Below are 22,780 nucleotides of genomic sequence, written 5' to 3'. Positions count from 1 at the left end.
AGCGCTTGTTGGGAGGCAACCCAACCTTAGGTAACATTTCATTTCTTTGCTTTGTTTATTTTCTCTGTCTGCTTTGTTTAAAATTCAATAAATTGGCATATGATTATATTCTAAGTTTGGTGTTGTCCTGCAACAAATTGTTTTCAATCTTTTGGATAATTGCATCAAATAAAAAATGAAAGTGTCACACTGAGATTCTAATTTTGGTGTGCCACTTATTTTCTATGCAATTTATTCAGCAACACCACTTGTCTGCATAATCATAATGCCTCTGTAGTTTTGTCTTTCTTTTGGTTTGATCTTTTTTCTTTCTTTTCTATTATTCCCTTGGCTTTAGTCATATCCTTGTTTTCAATGCTTTTATTTAATTTGCTCCTTAACTGTTTTCGTTAAATACCTCACCAAGAAATCCTTATTCATGACAGATTCTTTGCTTGGTGATTGTATTTAACATATAACAGTGTTTAGTTTTAGTTTAAATAAATTGATCTGTGATTACATTCTAAGTTTGGTGTTGCTATGCAACAAAATTTGGTTCCAATCTTTACTAGATACTTACATCATTCCAAATGAAAGTATCACACTAAGTTTGGTGTGCCACTTATCTTTTATGCCATGTATCATGCACACACAACTTGTTTTTGCAATCACACTGTCTCTGTTTCCTGTGACTTCATTGATATATTTCAATTTTTCTTGCTTAAACACATGTACTACTAACATTTTATTGTGTAAGACACTCGTGATCCATCTTAGCCCCATCATCCTTGTTTTAATTGTTGCTTGAGGATGAGCAAGCATTCTGAAGTTGGTATGGGAAGGGGAAGAATAGGAGGAAAAGGACAACAACAAGGAATATGAACTACAAGGTAGTAACGCTCTTTTTTCCTCCTACTTACTTCCAGCACTGTAAATTTCATGATTGTCTTTATCTTCTCTGTATGCATGTGTGGTATGAATAAGCATAGCCTGAATTTTGAATTGTAACATGTTGCTGTGACATTATGACTACCATCTTGAATTTTGTGAGTTCAAAAGCAATAAAGCATCATGATCATAAACAAACAAGGTCATTAAAGAAGAATGCAGCATAAGCATACATGTTTTGGAAAGCTAGTATGATTAATTGTTGCTCAATTGCATTAGATTTTATTTAATTGAAGTTTTCATCTAGGACATTTTATGAAATTTTTGAAATCATGAAAACCTTGAAGGAAGAAAATGCAAATAAGGCAAGAAAGAAAAAGGTAAAGAATGAGAAAGCTAAAGGCTATGAGTACCAATGACAATTAAGTTTTTAAGTACTTGTGGTGTTTATGTATCAGGCAAAAAGCTTGAAAACAAAACACTTAGAGTCAAGGTTAGGCTCAAATGAAAATGCACTCCCTCAAAGCTCAAGGCTCTGAGTATCAATGATTAGAGAGTAAAGAAAAGAAACAAATTAGCTAAAAAGGACCTCTAATTAAATGCTTGTGGTGCTTATGTATCAAGTGGTAATACTTGAAGACAAAGCATTTAGAGTCGTAGCTTTGTTATCAACTCATGGGGCAAAGCACCCAAAAGGAGAAGATAATAAGAGAATGAAAAGCTTATTTCAAGGAAGAAACATAAGGAAAAGATTTCATAAAATGAGTTAGATAGAAGCATCAATCATTTACATTTCTTTTGTGATTGTGGCATGCATAGAAAACTAGCCGACCATGAACATTAAGTTGCTATTCTTCTTACCTTGGATTGTCAATCTCTATTGCATGATTATTTTCTTGCTTGGGGACAAGCAAGGTTTAAGTTTGGTGTTGTGATGACATGTCACCATGTCATGCTTTTCTATGCTTTTTCATACAAGAAATTGATGATTAATGCTTAAATATTGAATGCTTTTGTGCTTAAATGGTATATTTTGTTGATCTTTTGATTTTATAAACTTTCTAGAAAATAATAGAAGAAGAAGCAATAAAAAGAACTAAAAGAAGAATCATACTCCCAAGGTGGCAAAAGAGTTGAAAACAGACTCAAGGAGGAGCAAAGAGGATTTGCAATCCTGACCTCTTCACACTCAAACAAGAATAACTTGAGCTATAAAACTCCAAATGAGGTGATTTTAGTGGCATTGGAAAGTAGTAATCTAGAGCTTTCCAAGCATATATGGCACTGCATGGTGGATACTAAATCTGAGGGAGAAAACTTACCCCGAAAGTGCAAAGATGAACATAGTATCAACCTGTAGTAAGACAAGCTGACCTCTCCACCTTCCAAGGAGAATACCTTGAGCTGTAGAGCCTTGAATGATGCGCTCTCAAATGCATTGGAAAGTAGACATCCAGATCTTTCCAACAATATATAATAGTATGGGGTAGACATTAAGTTTGGGCTTCAGAAGCTGGCGCTAACTTTGGCCTCCAATCAGTGCTCATTTGCCAAGTGAGCACCACGCTCACTAATTGAGCGTTTTCGGCCTCCAAAACAGCACGACCATGCCTTCTTCAAAGGACCATAACTTGAGCTACAGATGTCTACTTGATGCACTTCTAGTTGCGTTAGAAAGCTAACATTCAGAGTTTTCCAACGATATATAACAATCTATACTTGGCAAGAAATTGAATCACAAGTGATAGGCATCTTTAAGGCCCAAAAACCACGCTCAATAACAAACATGGCTGGCGTTCATTTCCCAAGTGAGCGATACGCTCACTAAGGGAGCGTTTTTGGGATTTTCAAGCTTGGAGGCAAAGCTTCTTGCTGTCCGTACATAAATGCAGCGCTCACTAAGTGAACTTGGTGCTCACTAAGAGAGCGCTAGTGAGGAAATTAGCGCACCAAAGAAGCACCAAGGGAGAGCACTTGGAGAGTGAATGTAGCGTTCACCAAGGGAGCGCTAGTAGAAGGAGTGTGCACGTGAGGGGAGCACCAATGGAATGAATGCAGCGCTCAATTCACGAACATAGCGCTCTACTGGAAGGAGAACCAAGCCACCCCTGACCCACTTATTCAAGGCCAAATCCAAAGCAAGCAAAGAAAAGTGGAGCTCTGCTTGTTTGCATGTAGAACGGAAGTGTTTGTCAGGCACGCGTTCATAAGTGAGAATGATCATGAGCGTCACATAATCATCACATTCATCATGTTCTTGGGTGCGAATGGATATCTTAGAAGTGGAATAAGTTGAATTGAATAGAAAACAGTAGTACTTTGCATTAAATCATGAGGAACAGCAGAGCTCCACACCTTAATCTATGAGGTGTAGAAACTCTACCGTTGAAAATTACATAAGTGAAAGGTTCAGGCATGGCCGAATGGCCAGCCCCCAACGTGATCAATATGATCCAAAGTTGAATTAAAAATCATAAGATGTCTAATACAATAGAAAAAAGTCCTATTTATACTAAACTAGTTACTAGGGTTTACAGAAGTAAGTAATTGATGCATAAATCCACTTCCGGGGCCCACTTGGTGTGTGCTTGAGCTGAGCTTGAAGTTTACACGTGGAGAGGTCATTCTTGGAGTTGAACGCCAGTTTGTAACGTGTTTCTGGCGTTCAACTCTGGCTCGTGATGTGTTTCTAGCGTTTAACTCCAGACTGCAGCATAGAACTGGCGTTCAATGCCGTTTTTCATCGTCTAAACTCGGCCAAAGTATGGACTATTATATATTGCTGGAAAGCCCTGGATGTCTAATTTTCAACGCAATTGGAAGCGCGCTGGGTTGAGTTTTGTAGCTCCAGAAAATCCACTTTGGGTGCAGGGAGGTCAGAATCCAACAGCATCAGCAGTCCTTCTTCAACCTCTGAATCTGATTTTTGCTCAAGTCCCTCAATTTCAGCCAGAAAATACCTGAAATCACAGAAAAATACACAAACTCATAGTAAAGTCCAGAAATGTGAATTTAACATAAAAACTAATAAAAACATCGCTAAAAGTAACTAGATCCTACTAAAAACATACTAAAAACAATGCCAAAAAGCGTATAAATTATCCGCTCATCACAATACCAAACTTAAATTGTTGCTTCTCCCCAAGCAACTGAAAATCAAATAGGGTAAAAATAAGAGAATATACTATAAATTCCAAACTATCAATGAAACATAGCTCTAATCAGATGAGCGGGACTTGTAGCTTTTTGCCTCTTGAATAGTTTTGGCATCTCACTTTATCCATTGAGGTTCAGAATTATTGGCATCTATAGGAAATCAGAGTTCAGATAGTGTTATTGATTCTCCTAGTTCAGTATGTTAATTCTTGAACACAACTACTTTATTAGTCTTGGCCGTGGCCCTAAGCACTTTGTTTTCCAATATTACCACCGGATACATAAATGCCACAGACACATAATTGGGTGAACCTTTTCAGATTGTGACTCAGCTTTGCTAAAGTCCCCAATTAGAGGTGTCCAGGGTTCTTAAGCACACTCTGTTTTTGCTTTGGACCTTGACTTTAACCGCTCAGTCTAAAGTTTTCACTTGACACCTTCACGCCACAAGCACATGGTTAGGGACAGCTTGGTTTAGCCGCTTAGGCCAGGATTTTATTCCTTTAGGCCCTCCTATCCACTGATGCTCAAAGCCTTGGGATCCTTTTTATTTACCCTTGCCTTTTGGTTTTAAGGGTTATTTTCTTTTTTTTTTCGCAAGCTTTTCTCTATTCACTGCTTTTTCTTGCTTCAAGAATCAATTTTATGATTTTTTAGATTATCAAATAACATGTCTCCTTGTCATCATTCTTTCAAGAGCCAACATATTTAACATTCATAAACAACAACTTCAAAAGACATATGCACTGTTCAAGCATTCATTCAAAAAAAAGTATTGTCTCCACATCAATATAATTAACTAAGTTCAAGGATAAAAACATTTTTCTTTTAAGAGAGGTAATGGATTCATATTCACTACTTTAAGGCATAGACACTTAGACACTAATGATCATGTAATAAAGACACAAACATAGATAAACATTTAACATAAGAAAACGAAAAAACAGAAAATTTAAGAACAAGGAATGAGTCCACCTTAGTGATGGTGGCATTTTCTTCTTGAGGTACCAATGATGTCCTTGAGCTCTTCTATGTCTCTTCCTTGTCTTTCTTGCTCCTCCCTCGTAGCTCTTTGATCTTCTCTAATTTCATGGAGGATGATTGAGTGATCTTGATGTTCCACCCTTAATTGCTCCCAATAATTGTGTGGAGGAAAATGTATCCCTTGAGGTATCTCAGGGATCTCTTGATTTGCAGTCAAATGTTCTACCACTGAGCTATAGACCCTTGAGATGAATCTCTCCATCTCCTATGACTCGGAGGTGGAAGCTTTTGTCTTCCCTTTCCTCTTTCTAGAGGTTTCTCTGGCCTTAGGTGCCATCAATGGTTATGGAAAAACAAAAAAGCAATGCTTTTTCCACACCAAACTTAGAATATTGCTCACCCTCGAGCGAAAGAAGAAAGAATAGTAGAAAAAAAAGAAGATATGGAGGAGATGGAAGGATGTGTGTATTCGGCAATATGGGTGGGCTTGGGTGGGAAAGAGATTTTGAATTTTGAAGGTAGGTGGGGTGTATGGATGTGAGTGGTGAATGGAAAACAGAAGGGATGACTGTGAATGGAGAGAGAGAAGGTGATATAGGATTATGAGGATGGAAGGTGAGTGGAGGTATGTGGGGATCCTGTGGTGTCCACAGATCCTGAGGTGATCCTGTGGGGTCCACAGATCCTGAGGTGTCAAAGAATTGCATCCCTGCACCAATTAGGCATGTAAAATTCCTTTAAATGCAATTCTGGCGTTTAAACGCCGAATTAGTGCTTGTTTTGGGCGTTCAGCGCCAGTTCTATGCTTGTTTCTGGCGTTCAGCGCCAGCTTTCCTCAGTGTGCATTCCTGGCGTCTGAATGCCAGGATGCTACTTGTTTTGGGCGTTCAACGCCAGATCCATGCTCTGTTCTGGCGTTGAACGCCAACTAGATGCTCCTTACTGGCGTTTAAACGCCAGCAAGCCCTTCCTCCACGGTGTAATTTTTCTTCTGCTGTTTTTGATTCTGTTTTTGATTTTTCTATTTATTTTGTGACTTCACATGATCACGAACCTAATAAAACATGAAAGAACAATAAAATAAAAATAGAATTAGATAAATAAAAATTGGGTTGCCTCCCAACAAGCGCTTCTTTAATGTCAATAGCTTTACAGTGGGCTCTCATGGAGCCACACAGGCGATCAGGTCAATTTTATAGACTCCCAATTCCAAACTTAGAGTTTGGATATGGGAGTTCAACACCAAACTTAGAGTTTGACTGTGGGGGCTTTAGTTGACTCTGTACTGAGAGAAGCTTACTGTGCCTCTTTTCCATATTTACAGAAGGATGACCTTGAGTTTTAAACACAAGGGAGTCCTCATTCAATTGAAGGACTAGTTCACCTCTGTCAACATCAATCACAGCTCTTGCTGTGGCTAGGAAGGGTCTTCCAAGGATGATGGATTCATCCTCATCCTTCCCAGTATCTAGGATTATGAAATCAGCAGGGATGTAAAGGCCTTCAACCTTTACTAACATGTCCTCTACCTGTCCATAAGCCTCTTTTCTTGAATTGTCTGCCATTTCTAATGAGATTCTAGCAGCTTACACCTCAAAGATTCCCAGTTTCTCCATTACAGAGAGTGGCATGAGGTTTATTCCTGACCCAAGGTCACATAGAGCCTTCTCAAAGGTCATGGTGCCTATGATACAAGGTATTAGGAACTTTCCAGGATCCTGTTTCTTCTGAGGCAATCTCAGTTGATCCAATACATTTAGTTCATTGGTGAATAGGGGAGGTTCATCTCCCCAAGTCTCTTTACCAAATAAATTGGCATTCAGCTTCATGATTGCACCAAGGAACTTGGCAACTTGCTCTTCAGTAACATCCTCATTCTCTTCAGAAGAGGAATACTCATCAGAGCTCATGAAGGGCGTAAGGAGGTTTAATGGAATCTCTATGGTCTCTAGATGAGTCTCATATTCCTTTGGTTCCTCAGAGGAAAACTCCTTATTGATCACTAGACATCCTAGGAGGTCTTCCTCACTGGGATTCACGGCCTCCTCCTCTCTTGTGGGTTCGGCCATGATAGTCAATTCAATGGCCTTGCAATCTACTTTTGGATTTTCTTCTATATTGCTTGGGAGAGCACTAGGAGGGGTTTCAGTGATCTTCTTACTCAGCTGGCCCACTTGTGCCTCAAAATTTCTAGTGGAGGACCTTGTTTCATTCATTATACTCATAGTGGCCTTAGATAGATCAGAGACTAAGTTTGCTAAATTAGAGGTATTTTGTTCAGAGTTCTCTGTCTGTTGCTGAGTGGATGATGGAAAAGGCTTGCTATTGCTAAACCTGTTTCTTCCACCATTATTAAAGCCTTGTTGAGGCTTTTGTTGATCCTTCCATGAGAAATTTGGGTGATTTCTCCATGAGGGGTTATAGGTGTTCCCATAAGGTTCACCCATATAATTTACCTTTGCTATTGCAGGGTTCTCAGGATCATGAGCTTCTTCTTCAGAAGATGCCTCTTGAGTACTGTTGAATGCAGCTTGCATTCCATTTAGACTCTGAAAAATTATATTAACTTGCTGAGCCAATATTTTATTTTGAGCCAATATGGCATTCAGAGTATCAATTTCAAGAACTCCCTTCTTCTGAGGCGTCCCTTTACTCACAGGATTCCTCTCAGAATTGTACATAAACTGGTTGTTAGCAACCATGTCAATGAGTTCTTGAGCTTCTGCAGGCATTTTCTTTAGGTGAATGGATCCACCTGTAGAAGTATCCAATGACATCTTAGCTAATTCAGATAGACCATCATAGAATATATCCAAGATGGTCCATTCTGAAAGCATGTCAGAAGGACACTTTTTGGTCAGTTCCTTGTATCTCTCCCAAGCTTCATAGAGGGATTCACCTTCTTTCTGTTTGAAGGTTTGAACATCCACTCTAAGCTTACTCAGCTTTTGAGGAGGAAAGAACTTGGCTAAGAAAGCCTTGACCAGCTTATCCCAAGAGTTCAGGCTATCCTTAGGTTGAGAGTCCAACCATATTCTAGCTCTGTCTCTCATAGCAAAAAAGAAAAGTATGAGCCTGTAGACTTCAGGATCTACTGCATTAGTCTTAACATTATCACATATCTGCAAGAATTCAGTTAAGAACTGAAAAGGATCTTCCGATGGAAGTCCATGAAACTTGCAGTTTTGTTGCATCAGAGAAACTAATTGTGGTTTTAGCTCAAAGTTGTTTGCTCCAATGGCAGGGATGGAGATGCTTCTTCCATGTAAATTGGAATTAGGTGCAGTAAAGTCACCAAGCATCCTCCTTGCATTATTATTATTTTCGGCTACCATCACCTCTTCCTGTTCGAAAATTCCTGTAAGGTTGTCTCTGGATTGTCGTATTTTAGCTTCTCTTAGTTTCCTTTTTGGAGTCATTTTAGGTTCAGGATCTGCTTCAACAAGAATGTTCTTGTCCTTGCTCCTGCTCATAAGAAAAAGAAGGGAATAGAAAATAATAATAGGGATCCTTTTTACCACAGTATAGAGGTTCCCTTGTTGTTAGTAGAAGAAGAAAGGGAATAAGAGTGAAGAAGAATGGATAATCCAAACACAAGGGTGAGGATAGGAGCAGTGATTTGAGATAAAGAGAAGTGTTAGTAAATGAATAAAAAGAAGGAGATGGGATAGAGGAAATTTCGAAAAATAAATTTTGAAATTTAAAGTTAAATTTCGAAAATAGTTTTGAAAAAGGTTAGTAATTTTCGAAAATTAGGAATGAAATAAAATTAAAATTAAAAATTGAAAACAATTAGTTAATTAAAAAGAAATTTTGAAAAAGAGGGAAGGGATTTTCGAAAATTAAAGGTAAAAAGTTAGTTGGGCAGTTTTACTAAAGATAAGAATCAAATAAAAAGTTAAGTGGTTTGTTGAAAGAGATTTGAAATTCAATTTTTGAAAAGATAAGAAGACAAGAAGTTAGAAAAGATATTTTAAAAAAATAAGATAAAAAGATATTTTTGAAAAGATATGATTGAAATTAGTTTTGAAAAAGATTTGATTTTTTAAAATCCCAATTAATGACTTGATTCAGAAGAAATCACAAGATATGATTTTAGAACTTAAAGTTTGAATCTTTCTTAACAAGCAAGTAACAAACTTGAAATTTTTGAATCAAAACATTAATTGACGATGTGATTTTCGAAAATGTGATAAAATAAGAAAAAGATTTTGAAAATATTTCGAAAAACATTTTTGAAATTTTTGAAAATAAATAAAAAATGGAAAAGATATGATTTTGAAAAAGATTTTGAAAAAGATAAGATTTTTAAATTGAAAATTTGATTTGACTCATAAGAAACAACTAAATTTTAAAAAGTTTTGAAAAAGTCAACTCAAATTTTTGAAAATTTATGACTGAAAAAGGGAAAAATATTTTTTTTTTATTTTTGAATTTTTAAAGAAGAAAGAGAAAAACATGAAAAAGACTCAATGCATGAGAATTTTTAGATCAAAACAATGAATGCATGCAAGAACACTATAAATGTCAAGATGAACACCAAGAACACTTTGAAGATCAAGATGAACATCAAGACTTATTTTTGAAAATTTTTAATGAAAGAAAAACATGCAAGACACCAAACTTAGAAATTTTTCATGCATAGACACTATGAATGCAAGAATGCATATGAAAAACAAGAAAAGACACAAAACGCGAAAATATGAAGATCAAACAAGAAGACTGGCCAAGAACAACTTGAAGATCATGAAGATCATTAAAAATTGACTCAAGACTCAAACCAGAAACACAAAATATTTTTAATTTTTTTGATTTTATAAATTTTTTTTTTATTTTTTTCGAAAATTAATGTGAAAAAGAAAAATAAAGATTTCAAAATTTTTAATATGAATTCCAGGAATCTTTCAATGTTAGCCTAAAGCTCCAATCCAAGGGTTAGACATGGCTTAATAGCCAGCCAAGCCTTAGAAGATACAAATCAGTCATACAATAACAAATTTGATTAGCAACAACTAGCTTGCTCTTGTAATGATAGCTTGGAAGCCTCAGTCTAAATGAATTTAGACATGGCTTTACAGCCAGCCAGGCTTCTACATGCTTCATGAAACTCTAGAATTCATTCTTAAAAATTCTGAAATAATTTTCGAAAACAAAAGGAAAAATTTTTTTGAAAGATTTTTGAAATTTTTTTTTTTGAAAATAAAACGAAAAAGAAAATTACCTAATCTGAGCAACAAGATGAACCGTCAGTTTTCCAAACTCGAACAATCCCCGGCAACGGCGCCAAAAACATGGTGCACGAAATTGTGATCCCTGGTAATGGCTCCAAAAACTTGGTGCTCTAATCTTAATTCATAATTTGTCACAACTTCGATACAACTAACCAGCAAGTGCACTGGGTCGTCCAAGTAATAAAACCTTACGTGAGTAAGGGTCGATCCCACGGAGATTCTCAGCTTGAAGCAAGCTATGGTCACCTTGTAAATATCAGTCAGGCGGATATCAAATGGTTATGGAGTTTTCGAATAATAATAAATAAACAGAAAATAAAGATAGAAATACTTATGTAATTCATTGGTGAGAATATCAGATAAGTGTATAGAGATGCTTTCGTTCCTCTGAACCTCTGCTTTCCTGCTGTCTTCATCCAATCCTTCCTACTCCTTTCCATGGCAAGCTTTATAAAGGGCATCACCGTTGTCAATGGCTACATCCCATCCTCTCTGTGAAAAAGGTCCAAATGCTCTGTCACAGCACGGCTAATCATCTGGACGTTCTCGATCATACTGGAATAGGGTTCACCCTCCTTTTGCGTCTGTCACTACGCCCAGCACTCGCGAGTTTGAAGTTCGCCACAGCCATCTTTTCCTAGATCCTACTCGGAATACCACAGACAAGGTTTAGACTTTCCGGATCTCAGGAATGGCCATCCATGGGTTCTAACTTATACCACGAAGATTCTAATATCTCAGACTCGGTCCTCTGTATTAGATATCTAAGAGATACTCATTCTAGCTTGTTTGCATGTAGAACGGAAGTGTTTGTCAGGCACGAGTTCATAAGTGAGAATGATGATGAGCATCACATAATCATCACATTCATCATGTTCTTGGGTACGAATTGATATCTTAGAAGCGGAATAAGTTGAATTGAATAGAAAATAGTAGTACTTTGCATTAAATCATGAGGAACAGCAGAGCTCCACACCTTAATCTATGGAGTGTAGAAACTCTACCGTTGAAAATTATATAAGTGGAAGGTTCAGGCATGGCCGAATGGCCAGCCCCCAACGTGATCAATATGATCCAAAGTTGAACTAAAAATCATAAGATATCTAATACAATAGTAAAAAGTCCTATTTATACTAAACTAGTTACTAGGGTTTACAGAAGTAAGTAATTGATGCATAAATCCACTTCAGGGGCCCACTTGGTGCGTGCTTGGGCTGAGCTTGAATTTTACACGTGGAGAGGTCCTTCTTGGAGTTGAACGCCAGTTTGTAACATGTTTCTGGCGTTCAACTCTAGTTCGTGACGTGTTTCTGGCGTTTAACTCCAGACTACAGCGTAGAACTGGCGTTCAACCCCCTTTTGTGTCGTCTAAACTCGGGCAAAGTATGGACAATTATATATTGCTGGAAAGCCCTGGATGTCTACGTTCCAACGCCATTAAGAGCGCGCCAATTGGAGTTCTGTAGCTCCAAAAAATCCACTTTGAGTGCAGGGAGGTCAGAATCCAATAGCATCAGCAGTCCTTCTTCAACCTCTGAATCTGATTTTTGCTCAAGTCCCTCAATTTCAGCCAGAAAATACCTGAAATCACAGAAAAAAACACAAACTCATATTAAGTCCATAAATGTGAATTTAACCTAAAAACTAATAAAAATATCCCTAAAAGTAACTAGATCCTACTAAAAACATACTAAAAACAATGCCAAAAAGTGTATAAATTATCCGCTCATCACATTAGTTTTGAAAAAGATTTTATTTTTAAAATTCAAAATTAATGACTTGACTCAGAAGTAATCACAAGATATGATTCTAGAACTTAAAGTTTGAATATTTCTTAACAAGCAAGTAACAAACTTGAAATTTTTGAATCAAAACATTAATTTATACGCTTTTTGGCATTGTTTTTAGTATGTTTTTAGTAGGATCTAGTTACTTTTAGGGATGTTTTTATTAGTTTTTATATTAAATTCACATTTCTGGACTTTACTATGAGTTTGTGTGTTTTTCTATGATTTCAGGTATTTTCTGGCTGAAATTGAGGGACTTGAGCAAAAATCAGATTCAGAGGTTGAAGAAGGACTGCTGATTTTGTTGGATTCTGACCTTCCTGCACTCAAAGTGGATTTTCTGGAGTGACAGAACTCAAAACGGCGCGCTTCTAATTGCGTTAAAAAGTAGACATCCAGGGCTTTCCAGCAATATATAATAGTCCATACTTTGCCCAAGTTTAGATGACACAAAAGGGCATTGAACGCCAGTTCTACGCTGCAGTCTGGAGTTAAACGCCAGAAACACGTCACGAACTAGAGTTGAACGCCAGAAACACGTTACAAACTGGCGTTCAACTCCAAGAATGACCTCTCCACGGGTAAACTTCAAGCTCAGCCCAAGCAAACACCAAGTGGGCCCCGGAAGTGGATTTATGCATCAATTACTTACTTCTGTAAACCCTAGTATCTAGTTTAGTATAAATAGGACTTTTTACTATTGTATTAGATATCTTATGAATTTTAGTTCAACTTTGGATCATATTGATCACGTTGGAGACTGGCCATTTGGCCATGCCTGAACCTTTCACTTATGTAATTTTTAACGGTAGAGTTTCTACACTCCATAGATTAAGGTGTGGAGCTCTGTTGTTCCTCATGATTTAATGCAAAGTACTACTGTTCTCTATTCAATTCAACTTATTCCGCTTCTAAGATATCCATTCGCACCCAAGAACATGATGAATGTGATGATTATGTGACGCTCATCATCATTCTCACTTATGAACGCGTGTTGACAAACACTTCTGTTCTACATGCAAACAAGCTAGAATGAGTATCTCTTAGATATCTAATACAGAGGACCGAGTCCGAGATATTAGAATCTTCGTGGTATAAGTTAGAACCCATGGATGGCCATTCCTGAGATCCGGAAAGTCTAAACCTTGTCTGTGGTATTCCGAGTAGGATCTGGGAAGGGATGGCTGTGACGAACTTCAAACTCGCGAGTGTTGGGCGTAGTGACAGACGCAAAAGGAGGGTGAACCCTATTCCAGTATGATCGAGAACCTCCAGATGATTAGCCGTGCCATGACAGAGCATTTTGACCTTTTTCACAGAGAGGACGGGATGTAGCCATTGACAACGGTGATGCCCTGTATAAAGCTTGCCATGGAAAGGAGTAGGAAGGATTGGATGAAGACAGCAGGAAAGTAGAGGTTGAGAGGAACGAAAGCATCTCTATACGCTTATCTGAAATTCTCACCAATGAATTACATAAGTATTTCTATCTTTATTTTCTGTTTATTTATTATTATTATTCGAAAACTCCATATCCATTTGATATCCGCCTGACTGAGATTTACAAGGTGACCATAGCTTGCTTCAAGCCGACAATCTCCGTGGGATCGACCCTTACTCACGTAAGGTTTTATTACTTGGACGACCCAGTGCACTTGCTGGTTAGTTGTATCGAAGTTGTGACAAATTATGAATTAAGATTAGAGCACCAAGTTTTTGGAGCCATTACCAGAGATCACAATTTCATGCACCATGTTTTTGGCGCCGTTGCCGGGGATTGTTCGAGTTTGGACAACTGACGGTTCATCTTATTGCTCAGATTAGGTAACTTTCTTTTTGTTTTCCTTTCACAAAAATATTTCTTCAAAAACCTTTCAAAAAACAAATTTCCCTTTGTTTTCAAAAATTATTTCAGGATTTTTAAGAATAAATTCTAGAGTTTCATGAAGCATGTTGAAGCCTGGCTGGCTGTAAAGCCATGTCTAAATTCATTTAGACTGAGGCTTCCAAGTCATCATTACAAGAGCAAGCTAGTTGTTGCTAAGGATAGCCTGAACTCTTGGGATAAGCTGGTCAAGGCTTTCTTAGCCAAGTTCTTTCCTCCTCAAAAGCTGAGTAAGCTTAGAGTGGATGTTCAAACCTTCAGACAGAAAGAAGGTGAATCCCTCTATGAAGCTTGGGAGAGATACAAGGAACTGACTAAAAAGTGTCCTTCGGACATGCTTTCAGAATGGACCATCTTCGATATATTCTATGATGGTCTATCTGAATTAGCTAAGATGTCATTGGATACTTCTGCAGGTGGATCCATTCACCTAAAGAAAAGGCCTGCAGAAGCTCAAGAACTCATTGACATGGTTGCTAACAACAAGTTTATGTACACTTCTGAGAGGAATCCTGTGAGTAATGGGATGCCTCAGAAGAAGGGAGTTCTTGAAATTGATACTCTGAATGCCATATTGGCTCAGAATAAAATATTGACTCAGCAAGTTAATATGATTTCTCAGAGTCTGAATGGAATGCAAGCTGCATCCAACAGTACTCAAGAGGCATCTTCTGAAGAAGAAGCTCATGATCCTGAGAACCCTGCAATAGCAGAGGTAAATTATATGGGTGAACCTTATGGGAACACCTATAACCCCTCATGGAGAAATCACCCAAATTTCTCATGGAAGGTTCAACAAAAGCCTCAACAAATCTTTAATAATGGTGGAAGAAACAGGTTTAGCAATAGCAAGCCTTTTCCATCATCCACTCAGCAACAGACAGAGAACTCTAAACAAAATACCTCTAATTTAGCAAACTTAGTCTTTGATCTATCTAAGGCCACTCTGAGTTTCATGAATGAAACAAGGTCCTCCATTAGAAATTTGGAGGCACAAGTGGGCCAGCTGAGTAAGAAGATCACTGAAACCCCTCCTAGTGCTCTCCCAAGCAATACAGAAGAAAATCCAAAAGGAGAGTGCAAGGCCATTGAATTGACTATCATGGCCGAATCCACAAGAGAGGAGGAAGACGTGAATCCCAGTGAGGAAGACCTTCTGGGACGTCCAGTGATCAATAAGGAGTTTCCCTCTGAGGAACCAAAGAAATCTGAGACACATCTAGAGACTATAGTGATTCCATTAAACCTCTTTACGCCCTTCATGAGCTCTGATGAGTATTTCTCTTCTGAAGTGAATGAGGATGTTACTGAATAGCAAGTTGCCAAGTTCCTTGGTGCAATCATGAAGCTTAATGCCAATTTATTTGGTAAAGAGACTTGGGGAGATGAACCTCCCCTGTTCACCAATGAACTAAATGCATTGGATCAATTGAGATTGCCTTAGAAGAAACAGGATACTGGAAAGTTCCTAATACCTTGTATCATAGGCACCATGACCTTTGAGAAGGCTCTATGTGACCTTGGGTCAGGAATAAACCTCATGCCACTCTTTGTAATGGAGAAACTGGGAATCTTTGAGGTGCAAGCTGCTAGAATCTCATTAGAAATGGCAGACAATTCAAGAAAAGAGGCTTATGGATAGGTAGAGGACGTGTTAGTAAAGGTTGAAGGCCTTTACATCCCTGCTGATTTCATAATCCTAGATACTGGGAAGGATGAGGATGAATCCATCATCCTTGGAAGACCCTTCCTAGCCACAGCAAGAGGACTCCCTTGTGTTTAAAACTCAAGGTCATCCTTCTGTAAATATGGAAAAGAGGCACAGTAAGCTTCTCTCAGTACAGAGTCAACTAAAGCCCCCACAGCCAAACTCTAAGTTTGGTGTTGGGAGGCCTCAGCCAAACTCTAAGTTTGGTGTTGAACTCCCATATCCAAACTCTAAGTTTGGTGTTGGGAGTCTATAAAATTGACCTGATCACCTGTGTGGCTCCATGAGAGCCCACTGTTAAGCTATTGACATTAAAGAAGCGCTTGTTGGGAGGCAACCCAATTTTTATTTATCTAATTCTATTTTTATTTTGTTGTTCTTTCATGTTTTATTAAGTTCGTGATCATGTGGAGTCACAAAATAAATAGAAAAATCAAAAACAGAATAAAAAATAGCAAAAGAAAAATCACACCCTGGAGGAAGGGCTTACTGGCGTTCAAGCACCAATTCGGCGTTTAAACGCCAGAATTGCATGAAAAGGAATTTTACATGCCTAATTGGTGCAGGGATGCAATTCCTTGACACCTCAGGATCTGTGGACCCCACAGGATCCCCACATACCTCCACTCACCTTCCCTCCTCATAAATCTATATCTCTCTTCCCCATCACCCGTTCACCACTCATATCCATTTCTTCTTCTTCTATTATTTCTTCTTTTGCTCGAGGGCGAGCAACATTCTAAGTTTGGTGTGGTAAAAGCATAGTTCTTTTTTGTTTTTTCCATAACTATTGATGGCACCTAAGGCCAGAGAAACCTCTAGAAAGAGGAAAGGGAAGACAAATGCTTCCATCAAGGGTCTATAGCTCAGTGGTTGAACATTTGACTGCAAATCAAGAGATCCCTGAGATACCTCAGGGAATACATTTTCCTCCACACAATTATTGGAAGCAACTAAGGGTGGAACATCAAGAGCACTCCATCACCCTCCATGAAATTAGAGAAAATCAAAAAGCAATGAGGGAGGAGCAACAAAGACAAGGAAGAGACATAGAAGAGCTCAAGGACATCATTGGAAAACGCCACCATCACTAAGGTGGACTCATTCCTTGTTCTTAAATTTTCTGTTTTTTGTTTTTATGTTAAATGTTTGTCTATATTTGTGTCTTATTACATGATCATTAGTATTCAAGTAACTTTGTCGTAAAGTTATGAATGTCCTATGAATCCATCACCTCTCTTAAATGAAAAATGTTTTTAATTCAAAAGAACAAGAAGTACGTGAGTTTCGAATTTATCCTTGAACTTAGTTTAATTATATTAATGTGGAGACAATACTTTTTGTTTTCTGAATGAATGCTTGAACAGTGCATATGTCTTTTGAAGTTGGTGTTTTAGAATGTTAAATATGTTGGCTCTTAAAATAATGATGATAAGGATAAATGTTATTTGATAATCTAAAAAATCATAAAAATGATTCTTGAAGCAAGAAAAAGCAGTGAATACAAAGCTTGCAGAAAAAAAAATGGCAAAAAAAAATAGAAATAGAAAAAGCAAGCAGAAAAAGCCAAAAGGTCTTAAAACCAAAAGGCAAGAGCAAAAAGCCAATAACCCTTAAAACCAAAAGGCAAGGGTAAATAAAAAGGATCCCAAGGCTTTGAGCATCAGTGGATAGGAGGGCCTAAAGGAATAAAATCCTGGTCTAAGCGGCTAAACCAAGCTATCCCTAACCATGTGCTTGTGGCGTGAAGGTGTCAAGTGAAAACTTGAACTGAGCGGTTAAAGTCAAGGTCCAAAGCAAAAGAAGAGTGTGCTTAAGAACCTTGGACACCTCTAATTTGGGACTTTAGCAAAGCTGAGTCACAATCTGAAAAGGTTCACCCAATTATGTGTCTGTGGCATTTATGTATCCGGTGGTAATACTGGAAAACAAAGTGCTTAGGGCCACGGCCAAGACTCATAAAGTAGATGTGCTCAAGAATCAACATAATGAACTAGGAGAATCACTAACACTATCTGAACTCTGAGTTCCTATAGATGCCAATCATTCTGAACTTCAATGGATAAAGTGAGATGTCAAAACTATTCAAGAGGCAAAAAGCGTCAAGTCCTGCTCATCTGATTGGAGCTATGTTTCATTGATAGTTTGGAATTTATAGTATATTCTCTTCTTTTTATCCTATTTTATTTTCAGTTGCTTGGGGACAAGCAACAATTTAAGTTTGGTGTTGTGATGAGCGGATAATTTATACGCTTTTTGGCATTGTTTTTAGTATGTTTTTAGTAGGATCTAGATACTTTTAGGGATGTTTTTATTAATTTTTATGTTAAATTCACATTTCTGGACTTTCCTATGAGTTTGTGTGTTTTTCTGTGATTTCAGGTATTTTCTAGCTGAAATTGAGGGACTTGAGCAAAAATCAGATTCAGAGGTTGAAGAAGGATTGCTGATGCTGTTGGATTCTGACCTCCCTGCACTCAAAGTGTATTTTCTGGAGTTACAGATCTCAAAATGGCGCGCTTCTAATTGTGTTAGAAAGTAGACATCCAGGGCTTTCCAGCAATATATAATAGTCTATCCTTTGATCAAGTTTAGATGACGCAAAAGGGCGTTGAACGCCAGTTCTATGCTGCAGTCTGGAGTTAAACGCCAGAAACACGTCACGAACCAAAGTAGAACACCAAAAACACGTTACAAACTGGCGTTCAACTCCAAGAATGACCTCTCTACGTGTAAACTTCAAGCTCAGCCCAAGCACACACCAAGTGGGCCCCGGAAGTGGATTTATGCATCAATTACTTACTTCTGTAAACCCTAGTAACTAGTTTAGTATAAATAGGACTTTTTACTATTGTATTAGATATCTTATGAATTTTAGTTCAACTTTGGATCATATTGATCACGTTGGGGGCTGGCCATTCGGCCATGCCTGAACCTTTCACTTATGTAATTTTCAACGGTAGAGTTTCTACACTCCATAGATTAAGGAGTGGAGCTTTGCTGTTCCTCATGATTTAATGCAAAGTACTACTGTTTTCTATTCAATTCAACTTATTCCGCTTCTATGATATCCATTCGCACCCAAGAACATGATGAATGTGATGATTATGTGACGCTCATCATCATTCTCACTCATGAACGCATGCCTGACAAACACTTCTGTTCTACATGCAAACAAGCTAGAATGAGTATCTCTTAGATATCTAATACAGAGGACCGAGTCCGAGATATTAGAATCTTCGTGGTATAAGTTAGAACCCATGAGAGCCCACTATGTGGCTCCATGAGAGCCCACTGTCAAGCTATTGACATTAAAGAAGCGCTTGTTGGGAGGCAACCCATTTTTTATTTATCTAATTTTATTTTTATTTTATTGTTCTTTCATGTTTTATTAGGTTCATGATCATGTGGAGTCACAAAATAAATACAAAAATTAAAAACAAAATAAAAAACAGCAGAAGAAAAATCACACCCTGGAGGAAGGGCTTACTGGCATTTAAACGCCTGTAAGGAGAATCTGGCTGGCGTTCAACGCCAGAACAGAGCATGGATCTGGCGTTGAACGCCCAAAACAAGCAGCATCCTGGCGTTCAGATGCCAGGAATGCACACTGAGGAAAGCTGGCGCTGAACGCCAGAAACAAGCATAGAACTGGCGTTCAACGCCAGAAACATGCTGCATCTGGGCGCTGAACGCCCAGAACAAGCACCAATTCGGCGTTTTAACGCCAGAATTGCATGCAAAGGCATTTTACATGCCTAATTGGTGCAAGGATGCAATTCCTTGACACCTCAGGATCTGTGGACCCCACAGGATCATTTCAGCATCTGTAGACCCCACAGGATCCCCACCTACCTCCACTCATACTCTTCCCTCTTCTCAATATTCATCCTCTCTTCCCAATAAACACCCTTCCCCAAAACCCTTCACCAATCACCTCAAGCTCTCTTCCATATCACCCATTCACTATTCACATCCATCCACTCTTCCCCATAAACCTACCTCATAAACCCCACCTACCTTCAAAATTCAAAATCACTTTCCCACCCAAACCCTCCCCATATGGCCGAACCTTAACCCCTCCCTCCACTATATAAACCCCTCCATTCTTCTTCATTTTCACACAACAAAACCCTCTCATCCCCTTCTTGACCGAAACACAACCTCTCTCCCTCTCCTCCATTTCTTCTTCTTCTTCATCTCTTCTTTCTTCTCTTGCTCGAGGGCAAGCTATATTCTAAGTTTGGTTTGGTAAAAGCATAAGCTTTTTGTTTTTCCATTACCATTGATGGCACCTAAGACCGGAGAATCCTCTAGAAAAGGGAAAGGGAAGACAAAAGCTTCCACCTCCGAGTCATGGGAGATGGAAAGATTCATCTCCAAAGCCCATCAAGACCACTTCTATGATGTTGTGGCCAAGAAGAAGGTGATCCCCGAGGTTCCTTTCAAACTCAAGAAAAATGAGTATCCGGAGATCCGACATGAGATCCATAGAAGAGGTTGGGAAGTTCTAACAAACCCCATCCAACAAGTCAGAATTCTAATGGTTCAAGAGTTCTATGCTAATGCATGGATCACTAGGAACCATGATCAAAGTAAAAACCCGAACCCAAAGAATTATCTCACCATGGTTCGGGGGAATTACTTAGATTTTAGTCCAGAAAATGTGAGGTACAGAACTTTTGGGAGCAAATCAACACCTCCCTAGGAGAACTGAGTTCCAACATGGGACAACTAAGGGTGGAACATCAAGAGCACTCAATCATCCTCCATGAAATTAGAGAAGATCAAAGAGCTATGAGGGAGGAGCAACAAAGACAAGGAAGAGACATAGAAGAGCTCAAAGACATCATTGGTACCTCAAGAAGAAAATGCCACCATCACTAAGGTGGACTCATTCCTTGTTCTTAAATTTTCTGTTTTTCGTTTTCTTATGTTAAGTGCTTATCTATGTTAGTGTCTTATTACATGATCATTAGTATTTAGTAACTTTGTCTTAAAGTTATGAATATCCTATGAATCCATCACCTCTCTTAAATGAAAAATATTTTTAATTCAAAAGAACAAGAACTACATGAGTTTCGAATTTATCCTTGAACTTAGTTTAATTATATTGATGTGGTGACAATACTTTTTTTTTTTCTGCATGAATGCTTGAACAGTGCATATGTCTTTTGAAGTTGTTGTTTATGAATGTTAAATGTGTTGGCTCTTGAAAGAATGATGATAAGGAGACATATTATTTGATAATCTGAAAAATCATAAAAATGATTCTTGAAGCAAGAAAAAGCAGTGAATACAAAAGCTTGCAGAAAAAAAAAGAGAGAAAAATGGCGAAAAAAAATAATAGAAAGAAAAAGAAAAAGCAAGCAGAAAAAGCCAAAAGGTCTTAAAACCAAAAGGCAAGAGCAAAAAGCCAATAACCCTTAAAACCAAAAGGCAAGGGTAAATAAAAAGGATCCCAAGGCTTTGAGCATCAGTGGATAGGAGGGCCTAAAGGAATAAAATCCTGACCTAAGCGGCTAAACCAAGCTGTCCTTAACCATGTGCTTGTGGCGTGAAGGTGTCAAGTGAAAACTTGAGACTGAGCGGTTAAAGTCAAGGTCCAAAGCAAAAGAAGAGTGTGCTTAAGAATCCTGGACACCTCTAATTGGGGACTTTAGCAAAGCTGAGTCACAATCTGAAAAGGTTCACCCAATTATGTGTCTGTGGCATTTTTGTATCCGGTGGTAATACTGAAAAACAAAGTGCTTAGGGCCATGGCCAAGACTCATAAAGTAGCTGTGTTCAAGAATCAACATACTGAACTAGGAGAATCAATAACACTATCTGAACTCTAAGTCCCTATAGATGCCAATCATTATGAACTTCAATGGATAAAGTGAGATGCCAAAACTATTCAAGAGGCAAAAAGCTACAAGTCCTGCTCATCTGATTGGAGCTATCTTTCATTGATATTTTGGAATTTATAGTATATTCTCTTCTTTTTATCCTATTTTATTTTCAGTTGCTTGGGGACAAGCAACAATTTAAGTTTGGTGTTGTGTGATGAGCGGATAATTTATACGCTTTTTGGCATTGTTTTTAGTATGTTATTAGTAGGATCTAGTTACTTTTAGGGATGTTTTTATTAGTTTTTATGTTAAATTAACATTTCTGGACTTTACTATGAGTTTGTGTGTTTTTCTGTGATTTCAGGTAATTTTTGGCTGAAATTGAGGGACTTGAGCAAAAATCATATTCAAAGGTTGAAGAAGGACTGCTGATGCTGTTGGATTCTGACCTTCCTGCACTCAAAGTGCATTTTCTGGAGCTCCAGAACTCAAAATGGCGCGCTTCCAATTGCGTTGGAAGTTAGACATCCAGCCCTTTCCAGAAATATATAATAGTCTATACTTTGGCCGAGTTTAGATGACGCAAAAGGGCGTTGAACGCCAGTTCTACGCTGCAGTCTGGAGTTAAACGCCAGAAACACGTCACGAACCAGAGTTGAACGCCAAAAACACGTTACAACTTGGCGTTCAATTCCAAAAGAAGCCTCTGCACGTGTAAACTTCAAGCTCAGCCCAAGCACACACCAAGTGGGCCCCGGAAGTGGATTTATGCATCAATTAGTTACTTCTGTAAACCCTAGTATCTTGTTTAGTATAAATAGGACTTTTTACTATTGTATTGGACATCTTATGATTTTTAGTTCAACTTTGGATCATATTGATCACGTTGGGGGCTGCCCATTTGGCCATGCCTGAACCTTTCACTTATGTAATTTTCAACGGTAGAGTTTCTACACTCCATAGATTAAGGTGTGGAGCTCTGCTGTTCCTCATGATTTAATGCAAAGTACTACTGTTTTCTATTCAATTCAACTTATTCCGCTTCTAAGATATCCATTCGCACCCAAGAACAAGATGAATGTGATGATTATGTGACGCTCATCATCATTCTCACTTATGAACGCGTGCCTGACAAACTCTTCCGTTCTACATGCAAACAAGCTAGAATGAGTATCTCTTAGATATCAATTACAGAGGACCGAGTCCGAGATATTAGAATCTTTGTGGTATAAGTTAGAACCCATGGATGGCCATTCCTGAGATCCGGAAAGTCTAAACCTTGTCTGTGGTATTCCGAGTAGGATCTGGGAAGGGATGGCTGTGACGAA

The 22,780-nt window shown here is 38.2% G+C and overlaps 2 non-coding genes and 1 pseudogene across 2 annotated transcripts; 2 read left to right on the top strand and 1 right to left on the bottom strand.

Moving 5' to 3' along the window:
• The window catches only part of LOC148580097 (uncharacterized), a 48,099-nt pseudogene that overhangs the window by 801 nt on the left and 24,518 nt on the right, over nucleotides 1-22,780 (top strand).
• LOC148580100 (small nucleolar RNA R71) lies at nucleotides 7,839-7,946 on the top strand. Its single transcript, XR_015896744.1, has one exon. It is a non-coding gene; the product is annotated as a small nucleolar RNA R71 (small nucleolar RNA).
• Nucleotides 14,143-14,250, bottom strand: LOC148580099 (small nucleolar RNA R71). The gene has a single exon (XR_015894469.1). It is a non-coding gene; the product is annotated as a small nucleolar RNA R71 (small nucleolar RNA).

Source organism: Arachis ipaensis, chromosome B10 (genome assembly GCF_059453495.1).
Source record: "Arachis ipaensis isolate K30076 ecotype BB chromosome B10, ASM5945349v1, whole genome shotgun sequence".
Taxonomy (NCBI): domain Eukaryota; kingdom Viridiplantae; phylum Streptophyta; class Magnoliopsida; order Fabales; family Fabaceae; genus Arachis; species Arachis ipaensis.
Note: the sequence above shows the minus strand (reverse complement) of the source record. Positions and strands in the feature narration are given on the sequence as shown.